We start from the raw sequence: 14,436 nt of genomic DNA, 5'->3' as shown, positions 1-14,436 counted from the left end.
GTAAATCCCATTTCCAAGGCAGAGGGTGCCGAACTTGTCATTATTGGCCTCGAAAGCGTCGATGTCGTCGACGCCGACGTCGAAGGCTTCGAGCGTGGCGTCGAAAACAGAGGTGGAGGCCTCGAGGACCTCGACAGAATTGGAATTCTACTCGACAATATCGAAGTCATCGACGTCGAGGGCCTGGGGATAGTCACTGGATGTGTGGAAACCGTGACTTTTCTTGGCGTCGACGCCGGTGTCGAGGCCGGCGTCGAGTCGACAGACCCGTGTGTCGAAGGTCCCCTCGACAACGGCGTCGAAGACATCGACCTCGACGTCGACGGGACCTTCGTCGACGGCGTCGACGGAACCTTCGAGGAAGGTTTGGAGGTCATAGTCCTGCTCGAGGGTTCGAAACGCGCTCGAGAGGTTTCTTTCGCCGGGTACTGCGACTCGCGGCGTTTTTGACCTTCGGGTCTTTCGACCAGAGCATCGCTCTCGGCAGTCTTCGAGGGGGTCGAGGCCGCTTTCTCGAAGACGCTCATCATATTCTTTCGGAATTCCTCCCATTCAGCCCGGGAACTATGTTTCGTGGGGCAAGGGATTCTTTTTGGCGAAACAGAGGAAGAGGAAGACGGAGAAGGGGATCTTCGACGTCTCCTCTTCGAGTGCTTCGATCTCGAGGAGTGATGAGACCCACTCCGAGACCTGGAGCGCGAATGGTGACGAGGAGACGAATGTCTCGACTTCGTCGACGAAGAAGAAGCTTTAAAAGTCTTACCTTTCTCCAGCTTCCCCCTACGCTCCTTCAGGGCCTTAGCTGTCATGGACATACAGTCCTCGCATTCCGAACAATGGTGTTCAGCTCCCAAGCACCACAGACAAATTCTGTGAGGATCGGTCAACGACATCTTTTTCCCACAATCTCGGCATTTTTTGAAGCCGGATCGAGGAGTTGTCGGTTCCGACGAGGAAGCCATCGAGTACGGATCGAATAACTCGAGGTAAATAGGATTATTCTGACTAAGAACTGAGCAACGGTATTCCGAGGCACCGAGTAAGCGCGGAAAAACGGAACTGAGCAACGGACGCTGCGCGCGGCCTTTATAGGCAGGATGACGTCGAGCGTCGATACGGCGGCTGTCGAGGGACATCGACTCGAAGGACGTCGACGCGCAGCGCCCTCTAGAGAAAAAATTTTCCGAGGCCAGCACAGCTGGAAGGAGATATCTAAGATGAGGAATACGTCGGAGGACACAATCCCTTCGAAATATATTTTTATTATGTTATCTACACAGATGTATTGTACTGTTCTGCGAATGCCATAGTGTGCAGCTATCGTGGGACGGTTTCTTCAATCAACAATGGCAGATACGCTTAAATGCATTGATTTGGATCACCCTCATGTAGGAGGATAGACCGTGACCGATATAACCTTTGGCGGTAGCAGCGACAAGGAGCAACCTGTCATTGTTTATGGTCTAACAATAAACTGATGCCAAAGCCTTGCGATTGAACTTGCCTCGAATCCGCATATTCTCCTGAAGGGAATACCATGTGCGTCATTATTAAATTTTGATGCTCTAACCCAAGGACACACAACAATTGGTCTTTGATAGCAATCAGGGGATCATGATAATGTTGTTTTTGGAGTGTTCTTTGTTAAATAAAAGCACTTGCTGCTAAATTGCAGAGTAATGATGTTTCCTTTAAAAATATTGTTTTCAAATCTGATTTGGGACGTGCTATGAAAGGATGCATGTGCTGATCTTCCGGGTTCTGCGTTAACTAACGTAATGACGTGGGTGATGACTGGGCATGTTTGGCTATGCTGCCCACTAACGTCATGAAAATAGGTGGAGCATAGCGTTTGGAATAGTGATGTCAACTTCAGGGGCGGGTGATATGATTTAGTGCCGCAACGGCACTTGAACTTAGGGCGATGCAGCAACAGGTAAGATCAGCACAAGATGGCCACGCCCAACTCTTTGTAATCGCATGTATAAAAGTGAGGAAAACTAAGGTAAATTGCACAGGAATTTTTTTTACGATCGATCACAATATACTTAAAAACACATGCCCGAACGTTCAGGACAATAAGATTTTTTAGCACACTTTCCCTTTAACTAATTTGAGAAGTCTGTAGACATGGGTTATGTAGTCTCCCAAAACTACCTATCAGAGGAGCAAAGCTTCCACTGTAGGCTTCATAATTCTTTGGAATTGGGTTATCTAATTTTAGCAAAGGGGCAATAGCATACCCACCCAATACTGAAATGATAAAAACAATCTGGGATTGATTCATAGGAAAACTAAAGGCTTCATACATAACTCATGTTTAGACTGGAATATACTGTATTTTGCAACGTCACTTTAATAACATTCTGATGTGGCAAAAGGAAGGCCTCATTCTGTGTTGTTACCCTTGGTTCTTTGTTGTGCAGGGGAAAAGGTTGTATTTGTGTCAAAACTGTGTGTACAGGTGGTGTTGCTTTATTGTAGAGTTTGTTTGTTAGTAGCTCTAATGTTTTCAGCAAAACTGTTTTCCTGAGAATAACTTCAAATTTCAAGTCCTCTTATTGTGATGCTAATTGCTGAAATTACATCGCTCAGGTGTACTGGTGGGTGCTTTTGTCATCATTGTTGTTTGCTACTCAACCATGAGTAAGAAAGTCACAGCCCTCCTTAGCCCCACTCACAGTCCCTACACAACTGGGCATGGAGTGGAACCATGGGGTGGGAATTATCATGAGCTAAGGTGTACATGTCATCTTTATAAGTGTAATTGGCAACACTCAGGTAGGAGTAGCTGGAGATTAGCAGAGTGGTCTGATTCCTCAGAGAACTGGATGTTGTTGGGCTGTAAGGGAACATTAGTGTGTAAGTAGATGACATTGGCTCAGCACTGTTTAGAGTCCCCCACAACAATGGTAGGTGTTAAATAGTGTCTCCCCTGATTGGAAGATAGCGAAGTGCAACACCCACTGAAGTGCGGGCAGGGCCATCATTTGGGGTGATGAGACCGAAGGCCACGTTATATGCAAAATATGAGGATCCTTTTCCTGGAGAGAGTTAAGACTTAGTCTAGCGGGGAAGAACCAGGTGGCAGAATAAAGCTGAGCCTCGGGACCATGAATTTGTTTTACTCAGTAGGGCACAGAGAGGGGCCTGGTTTAACAGCTGCGGATCATGGGTGGAAATATCCTATCATCTGAGGGGGCGCAGTGCTAGGACCAACGTATGCCAAGTGAGCTTTGATGGAAAATGGAGCTCAGAGAGCACTTTCAGAGATAAGGAAGATGGAAGCAGGATGGAGACAAGACATCAAGGAGCTGTTTGGGTGCTGAGTGGGATCAGAAAAGAAATACTGGAGCCGGGATTCTGCTGAAATGTGCACACTGTTACAATGGCAGTGCATGCATGTGAACTACCCAATTTCAGGAGACAGTTTTTAGGGCTGATGAGGCAGCAGTGGGATCAGGATTCACGCAGCACTGGCTCTTGTTGCTCTGTCAAAGGACCACAGGTACTATGAGTGGTGAACGGGGGAATGTTGGATAAGTAATGTATGTATTTGCATATGTGATGTGTGTATTTTCATTTAATGATGCAGAGCTACTGATGGCCTCTCGGACGAATCCAGGGTATTTGACCCCTCTCCCCGAGGGGGAGCCACCCTATTTGGGACTAGGGAGGTGACCTGCAAAACTTAACACCCACTAGGGGACAGGGCAATCAAGCTTATCCCACTGGGGATAACACTTGCTCTGGGAATAGGAGATTCCCCAAAAGGGATATCAGTAATTGTGTGGAATTCAACCATCCGTACAGTGGGTGTGCCCTGGCCTGGGATTTTTTTGAAATTTTAAATGAAAATGAACAGTGGTAGATCAACCTCCAGAAAACATGTGGGGCTAAACAGCACACATTTTCCTATGCTCACTGCATGACATAAGCATAGACCTGTGTACTCTGGGTTTACACAGCATACAGGCACAGTCCCCCCTGTCATATGACAGCCACGAGTACACCATGTAATCCCAGTAGGGGAGGGACAAAACGTCCCCCTGCCAACGCAAGCCAATTTAACTGCCCAGTCCTTTTGTTGAGCCCTGTAGCTGGTGGCACATACTAATCAGACTTTAATTCAAACAGGCCCACATGGGGCCTGGCTGCAGCGGATAACAAAGGAGACAGGAAACCCCAACACCCATTCATATGCACTGTGTCAACCTGATGCCATTGCCCACCCTCCGTATTGATTGACAGTCAAATGTCATGTCTGAGCCTATATTTTTACAGTAGTCATCCCCACAGCTAGATCCCATTCAGAAGGTATGAGTATGTGGATTGATGGAGCCTGAAAGTCTGGTATCGCTGCAGCTTCAAGGGAAACCTGCGCTTTAATCAGTAACCACAGAGAGCTCCATTAACCAGAGAGACCCTTTGATCCACAACAGACATGAAGATGCGTGGGACTTAGTATTACATGTTTTCACCCCTTTACCTTTTCTGTTGCAAAGCACTCTGATTATGACCGCACACATACAGCAAGCTTCCTCCCCTAAACATCTCCCAGGGAACAGAGAAAGCTACAGAATCCAGAACACCCTCCAGAGTGCGCCCTGCTAGGCTCTGCAGTAAGCGTCCTAGGTGGGAAGTGCCAGACAGTTTCTGAACCAAACCAAGGACAAGACAGCTGCTTGCAACACGCTCCTCAGTTTATGGCTGTCTGCCTTAAAGGATGACACGAGCCCAGTGAAGAAGCTAGGAGAAGTGCATCGACAAGCATCTACCGACATCTGCCTTAAAGGACATTTTCAAGCCAGTCAACCCCCTCGAGCTGCAACCGACTGTACCGCTGACTGTTGCTACACCAGTGTTGTTAAAGCGGCCTGATATGCTTTGACCAGTGCTTCAGAAACGCAGAGAAGCACTGAGACAGAGATTCCTGACCCTGAGCCACCGTGTAGGCCAGCCTGCAGCCATTCATCTAACCTCACTCTACCGTCTTGAACGCTGTGTCGCAGAAGCTGCAAAGTGCCCTGAAACCGACTCAACCCTGTCTAGCACCAAGAACTCCTACAGCACATGGTATATTGTTGTTCTGTCGCTATGGATTTTCTCCGAAGGCCCTTAGTGACATTTTATGACGCATTGCTCCCTTTGTGTTGAAACCAAGTATCCTTGAACTAGTGTGATTATTTACTAAACTAACTACCCTTCTGTCAGTATCCAGAGTGCATCCCTTTTCCTTATTTTAAACTGTCTGTCCTCAGCATTCCTGTACAGGGCGGGCTGTATTTTGCAGTGTGCTTGAACTGTCTGTTGCGATAATAATAAAGTAGATATTTGTATACAACCTTGACTGGACAGTCCCTTTTATCATTGGGTAATAATTTTATTTCCCTGTGTTGCAACTAACGTATGATCCATGACCTTTCAGAGATAAACCTACCGTTCTGTCCACATTACCAACATTGGACGAGGAGCTTTAAAATTTGCTTGTGTATCCAATCTGTTCATATCCCTTCTCGTGTACTAGAGGTGTGGGGCTGATAGATGGTGTAGAAACCAATATTCATCCCTGGACCAATGGTGCCCTGGAAGTTGATTCATCACATTGGTGGCAGGCAGTCGATCAAGTTGGAGCCTTGCACATAGCTTAGTCACCCAAAGTACTGTTGCAGGAAACATTTAGGCGCAGCTACGTATTGTTACATAATCATGGAGCTTGATATATAGGGCCTCATTACACGGAAGGCGGTATGGGTTAACGGTCACCGGTAAGGGTACCGGTGACCGTTAACCCATACCGCCTTACTACGAGGTCCATTTGCGGGACCAGACCTGCCGTTAAATTTGGGCCCCGCAAAGGGACCTTGGAGCTAATTAGCTCCTTCCCCATTCCCATTATGCCCTATGGAGCAAAAATGGGAATGGGGAAGGGCCATGGAGAAAGGGGGAATTACCACCCTGCCAACCTTGGAATGGGGTGGTAATTCCCCTTTCCTCCATGGTGGTACCTGTATGGTACCGGCGGCAACCATGGTGCTAATAGCACCATGGTTTACCGCCTACCTTGTAATGAGGCCCATAGACTGTAAAAGGCATGAGCAAGGATGTCTTGAGCATCCTATATCAAGAGAGGGGACTTCCCCACCACACTAAGGTTAATAAACCTGAGTTGCTGACCAGCCTCGAAGCTTGGGTAGAAGCGAAACGGTTGGGGAGAAGACCAGGGGTCGGGCTAGACCCTGTGAACCCGAATAAAGAAGACGCTCCACGAGGGGTAGTGGAAGATGACGAGGAAGACAGCATGAGCAGTGTTTCTCGCCAACCATCTCGCTGTGGGCAAGCATGGTTTCTCAGCACTCTAGAGTGTCATGCATATCAGGGGTCGGTGCGACATCCTGCAGGTCCCTGGCCTCGGCACAGTCTCTAAGTGACCCAGTAATTGGCCCAGCTGTTAACAATATAGCATCTAGAAAGCTCCTATTGGAAGAGAGGCGACTGGCGCTGGAGGAACGAAAACAGCGGGACAAGGTCGCAATGGAGCGGAACAAGATTGCAATGGAGTAGGACAGGGCCGCCATAGAGCTGCGGAGACTGGCACTCGATGAGAAGAAAGAGGCCAACAGATCCACCTCTAGTGAAAGCATCAGTAGTGGCTCAAACTAGGGTGCCCAGGATAAACACCGGCACCACATTCCCAGGCACTTAGTGTAGGCTTATGAGGTGGGCAAGAGTTTATTTGACTGGTTTGAAGTGTGCAAGCTTGCTTTTCAGCTACAGGAGGGGGATGAGGTACTGTGGGGTGCAGCCCTGATGAGTCGCTTACCGACATCAGGGACTGATGCAATTCTTCAGTTAACTCCTGAGGAAAGGCCCGTTTATGAGAGCTTGAAGGCGGCCCTCCTCGGAAAGTTCTGTAAAACCCCTGAACAGTATCTCAAGAGCTTCAGAGAGATCGGAAAGAAAAGTGGGCAGGCATTGGAAGCGTTCACACACTTGTCGTTAAAATATCTGAGCGGTGGGTGGCTGGTAACAAAGTTGACACATTTAAAGGGATGCACAATTTGTTTGCGTGTGAGCATGAATTGAAGAATTGTGAGGTTGGCCTACACCAGCATCTTGTGGACAAGACTATCACAGACCCTAGGGAACTTGCATGGGCTGCCGACAGGTTTGTGAATACTCATGTCCAGAAAAAGGCTGAGGTGTGCACACCCAAACCGGAAGAGAAATCCACAGACAAAAAAGTTAGTAAGGATGGGAAGGACAAAGGTCCAACACAATCCTCTTTAAAGTCAGGTCCCCAAAAGAATGAAGGGAAATCTCAAAACTTTCGTTCAGCCGTACACTCTGAAAAGAAAAGCCCAGGCACCCCTAACACTGGGACACCTGCGTTCTCACCCCAGTGAGAAACCTGAGGACATCCTCACATTTTCTCCCCTTGCATCCTCGGCTCAGGTGGCCAGGGCAGGGCCATCACCTTTAGCTCCAAACCCTGGGGGCAGACAAGTGCGGGAGGATCACCTGAGGAGGGAATCCTTGGGGAGTAGAAAGAGAATGCCTAAGGGTGAGATGCAGTATTCTCTTCCTCTTTTCTGATATCCATCAGCCTGCTCTCCCTCAGCCTTTGCAGAACACTATCCTTCTTTTCCTGACAGTAATATACCAGACTTACCTATTATCCCTATAAGACACTACAACTCCCACAATCCCTATTTCTCATTTGCTTGTCTAAGTAGTGCGACGAGGAAGAAACAACATAGAGGAGGAAATATTATCCATAGGAACCAATGTACCATGAGTTCCTATGGGCAGTCTCCATTTTGTCCAACTAATAAAGTCAGGCAGGGTCAGGCAATTAAGCACAACCAGACACACCTGACTTCACTTAACTGTGGCTGGGAGTATAAAGGCAGCAGTCAGAAACAGCATTTTGAGCAAGCTAGAACTGCAGAGAGGACCTGGAGAGCCCAGGAGCAGGAAGGAGCAGAGGAAGCTGTGGAGGGTGTCCAGAGGAGAACAGAGAGGTGAGGTGCTGACACAGTGCCTCTGTGGGGCTACAGTGCAGCTGGGAAACTGTGGGGGTCATTACGAGTATGGCGGTAGGTAAATTACGGGCCTGTTATTAGCTCCCTGGTCCCTTAGCGGCTCCTGCTAAGGATGGCTGGTTTTACACGCCGACCTTAGTGGGACCCGCTAAGGGACCTCTGAATGCGGCGGTAGGGGGTTAACGGCACCGGTAAGGATGCCGGTGCCGTTAACCCCCTACCGCCGCTTTTCGAGGTCCCTTGGCGGGTCCCACTAAGGCCGGCTGGTAAAACCAGCCGTCCTTAGCGGGAGACGCTAAGGGACCAGAGAGCTCATAACAGGCCCGTAATTTACGGGCCCGTTATTAGCTCCTTCCCCATTCCCATTGAGCCCTATGGGGGCTCGAATGGGAATGGGGAATGGTTTTCAGAATGGGGATTTACCGGGTCCTCCAAGGTGGGAATGACCCTTTAAGTCCTCATTCTGAGTACCCGGACCCAGGCACAAGTTTGGAGGCAGCCATGGCGCTAAAAGCGCCATGGCTGCCTCCAAACTCGTAATGACCCCCAGTGTCTCTGAAGGGCCAAAGACGGCAGACTGCAGCCTGCTGTCTATGTCCACTGCAATACTCGTTTCCCCTGGGCATGTGAAGGGATGCCCAGGTGCTTGAGGGGCAGATTGTGACACCCTGACTTCAGCCCAGAAATCCCAGGGAGTTACCCAACAGCGTCGCGCTATCCGGGTGAGTCTCATGACCAGAGGAAGCGAGGAACCCGATAAGTGTGTGTGTGGCTGGAATGGGAGAAGGAAGCATACGTTTAATGAAAGAGGAACTTCATTCTGGGACTTGTAGTTTGGGAAAACAGCAAGATTTAAAAAGCCAAAAAAGAGAAGTGCCCAAGAGGAACGACTTTCTGTGACTCGCAGTGCAAGAAAACAGCTAAGAAAGAAAAGTAATGCTGAACTTTAAAACTGTCGTTTTGAAATACGTTTGATTACTAGGTTTGAGCCCAGCACAGCGAAACCTAGATGAGAAAGGATTTCACTGAACTTTTGTGTATGAAACTATGAGACCCAAGAGTCATTGGGGTAGAAGAGCAAAGGGTCACGAAGTTGAAAGTCGAAGTGGTCCTCCAGAGGTCTGTGAAAAATCCTCGCACAATCCAAAGTCTTCGACATTAGGGAAAGGTCTGAGCACGACTGGTGGAGACCTGGAATGTGAAGGGGCCCACCTCCTCCCCAGCATTGCGATAGAAGGGTCTGAGCCCCGCCGAATTGAACCTTTGTTGAACAGTGAATTGAACTGAAACCAAGTAACTTTGTCGTGGAAGGCCAATTGGGTCCTGATCTATGATCTGAACCGCATCTTCAGTGTCCAGAGCCAGATCGTGTCACGCAGCCTAAGTGGGCCACCTTACCCCGTGAGGTTAAACATGGGGAAGAGACTTTGCTCAGCCGCACTGACATACAATTTGAACACTGATTTTTCCTCTTGTGCATTTACATTTCCATCTTGACATTTATTATCTTAGAGTAAGGGCAGCCGTTGTTTTTTTTTTTAGTATAGACCACTTTTATTTGACTAAAGAATGACTATTACTGTGTTTTCTTTGGTTTGATGGTTGAGACTACTCCCATCTTATATATAGGGCTAGATAGGAATTTTCAAACCCCATATAAATATTCAAATAAAGTTTTTGAAAACTTGCAGCCCTTGGGTCTGTCATACTTTCGATACTGTGATTCTCTCACACCACCCAAAGGTTGTTTTGTGTGCAAGGAGCTGGGCCATAGGAAAGGGGATCCTGCTTGCAAGGGCTTACCTAAGCAAGCCAGAGTGAATTTTTTGGACTCATGGAGGAGGCCATCCTTAGTGTGGGCCTCCTAGAGGAGGACTTCCCACTAGGCCAGGGAGTGGCCGAATGTGGACTGGCTACACTGAGTGGGAATGGTACCGGGTCTCCAGAGGAGATCCCAGTTCCCAATAATACTCAACTCTATTTAGAACATGTGTAGATCCATGGACACAAAACTCCTGCCGTCCGAGAAACCGCGGCTAGCCTCACTGCTTTCACCTGGCAGTGGGAACAGCCACGCCAGTATATTGATGGGCCTAATTGTAGCGTGAGTGGGTTTGATAGAAAAAGTAAGTACCCCTTGGCGATAGTAGAGTTCAGCTGGTGAGGTGAAACGACCCAGCGCTGTGTAGCAGTCTGTTGGGTAATGCTCTTCCTGATCCTGAGATAGTCGCAGGGCCAAAGAGATTACCAGATTGAACACTGTCAGAGCCTTAGAGCCTGAGTGCTTCCCGAGAGCTTGTTGGAGGGACTGGTGTGGCCGGTAGCCCCTAGCCCAGTTCCACAGACTGCTGAGTCGCCTACTCCAGTGGGAGAGGGGCCAGTAGGCGTTTAGGACTGTACGTTGGTAGCAGGATATTCAATGGCTTCAGAGTTGCCTGGCGCAGCGCAGGAACTTGAGGTGGCGGACCAGGTGAGCGCATGGTTGGACTGGGACAAGAAATAGGCCCGGACACCAAAAATAAAGTGGCCCACCTCTCGCCTCAAAAAAGTGGCCCACCCCTCACCTCAAAAAGTGGCCCACCCTTTGCCTCAAAAAAGGTGGCCCTCAAACCATCATCCGTGAATCGCATCAATTCACGCCTTTACAGAAAATGCTACGTATGGAGGGTTCAGTACATTACAACACAACTCATAAAATAACATTACTTTGCATACAGTTCTGTGACAGGGTCCGTCCACAGCTCAGAGGTGCAGGAGTGGCATGAACCAACCACCCCCATTGCGGTTTTGGGACCTGCTGCAAGTTAATGCTTATACACTTATACAGGGCTCCGCAACCCCAGCAGGGAAGGAGGGTTAGGGTGACGATGGTTGGATAGGAAGGGGGAGGGGAGGGGAGTAGGGAAACCAGAATGAGGTTTAGGGAGAAGTTATGGATAGGTTGGGGATGTTAGAGTAAGGTTTTGATCAATGTGCACACTTCTAGCATGCTGTTACACTCATACAAATACACGTCTCTGCTTCTGACTCTACACACATATACAATATCATTATAGCACTATACAAAGGCAGAGCAATATAATAAACACACATGAGGTAGTGCAACACTTAGCTTAGGTTAGTTGTCACGAGAGTGTCCCTTGTTGTCTCCTGCGATTTCGTTGTGCCAGGATGTGTCGTAGTAGCTGTTCAAATGCTGCAATAAAGTGCTACAATTAGTGCACATATCAAACACTGCCACAAGTTGCTGTTCACAGGCTTGTACACAGAGAGGCCATACGCATGTGACTATTACTAAACATGCACAGTAGGGTTGCATGTGGCTCTGGTAAGTGGTGGTAAAGTGTTAGTGCTTGCAGGAGTAAGCAGTAATAGTAACGCCTTAGGAAGATGTTCCGAATTGTGTCCACAGCTAGCAAGCTGGCCCGCAATCCAATGATGTATGGTGCTGCGCATGGCTAGGAAGCGCTGATTAGTGTTGTGCTCTGTTACGTGGCATGCAGTGTCCTACTGGTACAGTTACCTTTGTAGGAAGCAGGTGCCAGTTGTCTCTGTCTGGTGGGGCTGGCTGGGCCCCCTGTGCGACCCCACTGCTCCCCGTGGTTATGCAGAGTGCTGCAGCACTTATCTGTGTCAGGCGAGGGTCCGGTATGTCGATCCGGTGGGGCGTGGCCCCTCGCAATGATATGAAGCCGGAGTTGCTCTGAGACATGTCTTCTTAGCAAGAGGACTTGAGCACAAGCACTGTGCCTTTTGTCCCTGGGCACGCATGATGACGTGCCACTCCCAACATGGCCTTCCTGTAGCTCTGGGGCGAGGTGCTGCTGGGAAACAGTTTGCTAGGTGGTTGCCCTACAAAAAGGGCAGAGAGAAGTCTTCTAAAAGTCTGTATTGTCCATTTGGGGTGCATTTTAGTTGGTGATGTGTCTTTGGCACTATTACAATGTCTTTGGCTTGACTATATATTGCTTGCTTGCCTTTCTTGCCGGTTGGGTGGTGCCTCCCCTTGCCCCCCCAGCCCTAGCATCTGTGAAAAGTCTTTTTCTGTTGAAAGTCATGTAGCTGGCCTGGACTCAAAATCTGATGATACACAAAGATGTAAAGCTGAATGATTCATATATTGTCCCCACTGATGCTAACACTGTCTTGATGAACGGTACTGTCTTCACAGAAACTTTATTAATCTAATTACTGTGTCACCCTTCCCACTTTGTTCTATGATTGGACACATCATCATGGTTTCAGAGTACATGATGTATTGCACATTTCAACTGAACCAAGTCAAGGTCCTAGTGATGATGGTCAATTGTGAATCCTGCAGGTGCCATACATTACGTTTTTAAGATGTTAGTTAGTGACTTATCCAAACTTAAATGTTTTGTTTTACTTTAAAAGACGAAATTAGGCTGTTTGCCTTCAAGAAATGTGGTTTGGCAAAGCAATCTAAGAACATTGTTGCATGCATTGACAAGCTGGCTCTAAAGTCTTTGTGGAAATCATGAAAAATCACTCAATCAAGAGGTCCCTCAACAATGCACTTTTTTGTGCAATCAAGTCGATTATGTCCGAATTTTGCAATTGGACAATCAAATTCCGCTCCACATCCATGAGCATAAAGGGTTCGAGGTTGTCCTGGCAGAGGTGATTTCATAGGCGGGTTTTAATATTCTTCAATTTCGAAAAACCTCTTTCACATGCTACCTGTGTGCAAGATAAGGTCAAGATGAGCTTGTATGCCAAATACAATTGCTTGTAAGCACTGCTTAAAAGTTCATACCTTTTTAGAATTGCATAGCAACATATTTCACAGTTACGGCATGTATTGCATTTCTGTACAAAATGTTTAGGTAGCTCTCCAAATTCTTGTAGTGCTGGATCTTCACTATGCAGGGCGTCAAACGCATTCTCTTCTGATAGTGTACTCCTCAGTTATTCCACTTGCTTGCAAAGTCTGAGAGTTCTTCCCTTAAACCCTGTAGCATTATGGAGTCATCCAGTCTTTCAAGCAAGGAGCAAATATTTGTAAGAGCATTGTAGGGTAGACACTCATTGACATTTTTGGGATCCAGGCATGCCATATCTGTGGCAAGAGATGAGTGGGTTTTAAAACGACTAGTTAGGTTGTGGCATTATGTACAATAACTCTAAACTGGTCTTTAGCCACAGTGATTGGCTCATCCCTTGCATTCATTCCAGGCATCCTCTTTTGTAGGACACTCTCTCCCCTCGAAGTGCAGTTTCCACTCCTTTATCATAGCCTCTCTCTTCCAAGCCCACGTTGGCCCATTCTGAAATTTTCTCAGCTGCACAATACACAGAATCAAAATTTCTTGATTGTGCAGCAAGTGCTTTTGTAGTGTCCGAGACAATTGTTTGTGCCTGGAGGATGTCCATTCCACTTGTCTCAGAAAAGTCTAAAGCTTGGTAACGGACGTTTGCATTGAATTTATCGGTATTTGAGCAAATATTATTGAGTGCAACAACCACATCAATGAACATTGCTTTGTTTGGGTTATTAAAGGAGCCAGAAACTTTCCATAGTGTTGCATCCTTTACCCACCACCTTGTTTCTCCTATTATTTGGATTGTGCGGCCTTCTACAGACAGCTCACGCCACACATCCATCCTTTTGTAGGACTCCCTGAAATAAATGGCACAGGAGTTTAACAGGCCAAACAAAGACATGGATTCATTTGATGCTTGTGTCCTTTTTACAAGTACAAGATTTAAGAAACATGTGCATAGCACCAGACATGTATTTGACCAGGGGATTCCTTACTGAGCCAGGATGTGAGACCATTCTACTGCCCCTGCATATTGGATGCACCATCGGTTGAATTTCCAATGCACTTTGCGTAGGTCCAGACCATTATCTTAAATAACACTCTGCACCAACTCAAACAGCCCCTTTCCAGTAGACAAAGTGCAGTTGGTTACTGCTAGCAGGCGTTCATGTACAGTTTCAGTAACATATCAAATAATTATAGAGCACTGATCAGTAACACTCACATCTTGGATTGAGTCTATCTGAATGGAAAATATTCCTTCTTCCTTTATTTCTTGACAGATTACCATTTTGATCAGTTTGGAAATGGCTTCAATCACATACCCAACTGTAGTCTTTGACATGAAGGTCACAGAAGCACCCCGTCCTTGCCCAGTTTTCCTTTTGGATTTGGTTTGAATGGCCTCAATATGTTCCTTTAGAGGTCTGTCATATTTACTTAGAAGCAGAAGGATTTCAAGGAAGTTGCCATGATCCAGCTCTTCGTTATCCAGCTCGGACATGGACTCTGATTTCCCACGAAAAAACTGAGCCCCCTTTTCCCAATGACTTTTACAATGTCAATAACACGCTCCAATATGTCTCTCCTTTTTCTGATTTGCTCAC

The sequence above is a fragment of the Ambystoma mexicanum genome, chromosome 12, assembly GCF_040938575.1.
Source record: "Ambystoma mexicanum isolate Mex_15411 chromosome 12, UKY_AmexF1_1, whole genome shotgun sequence".
Lineage (NCBI taxonomy): Eukaryota > Metazoa > Chordata > Amphibia > Caudata > Ambystomatidae > Ambystoma > Ambystoma mexicanum.
The sequence above is the reverse complement of the archived record's forward strand: the minus strand, read 5'-3'. Positions refer to the sequence as shown.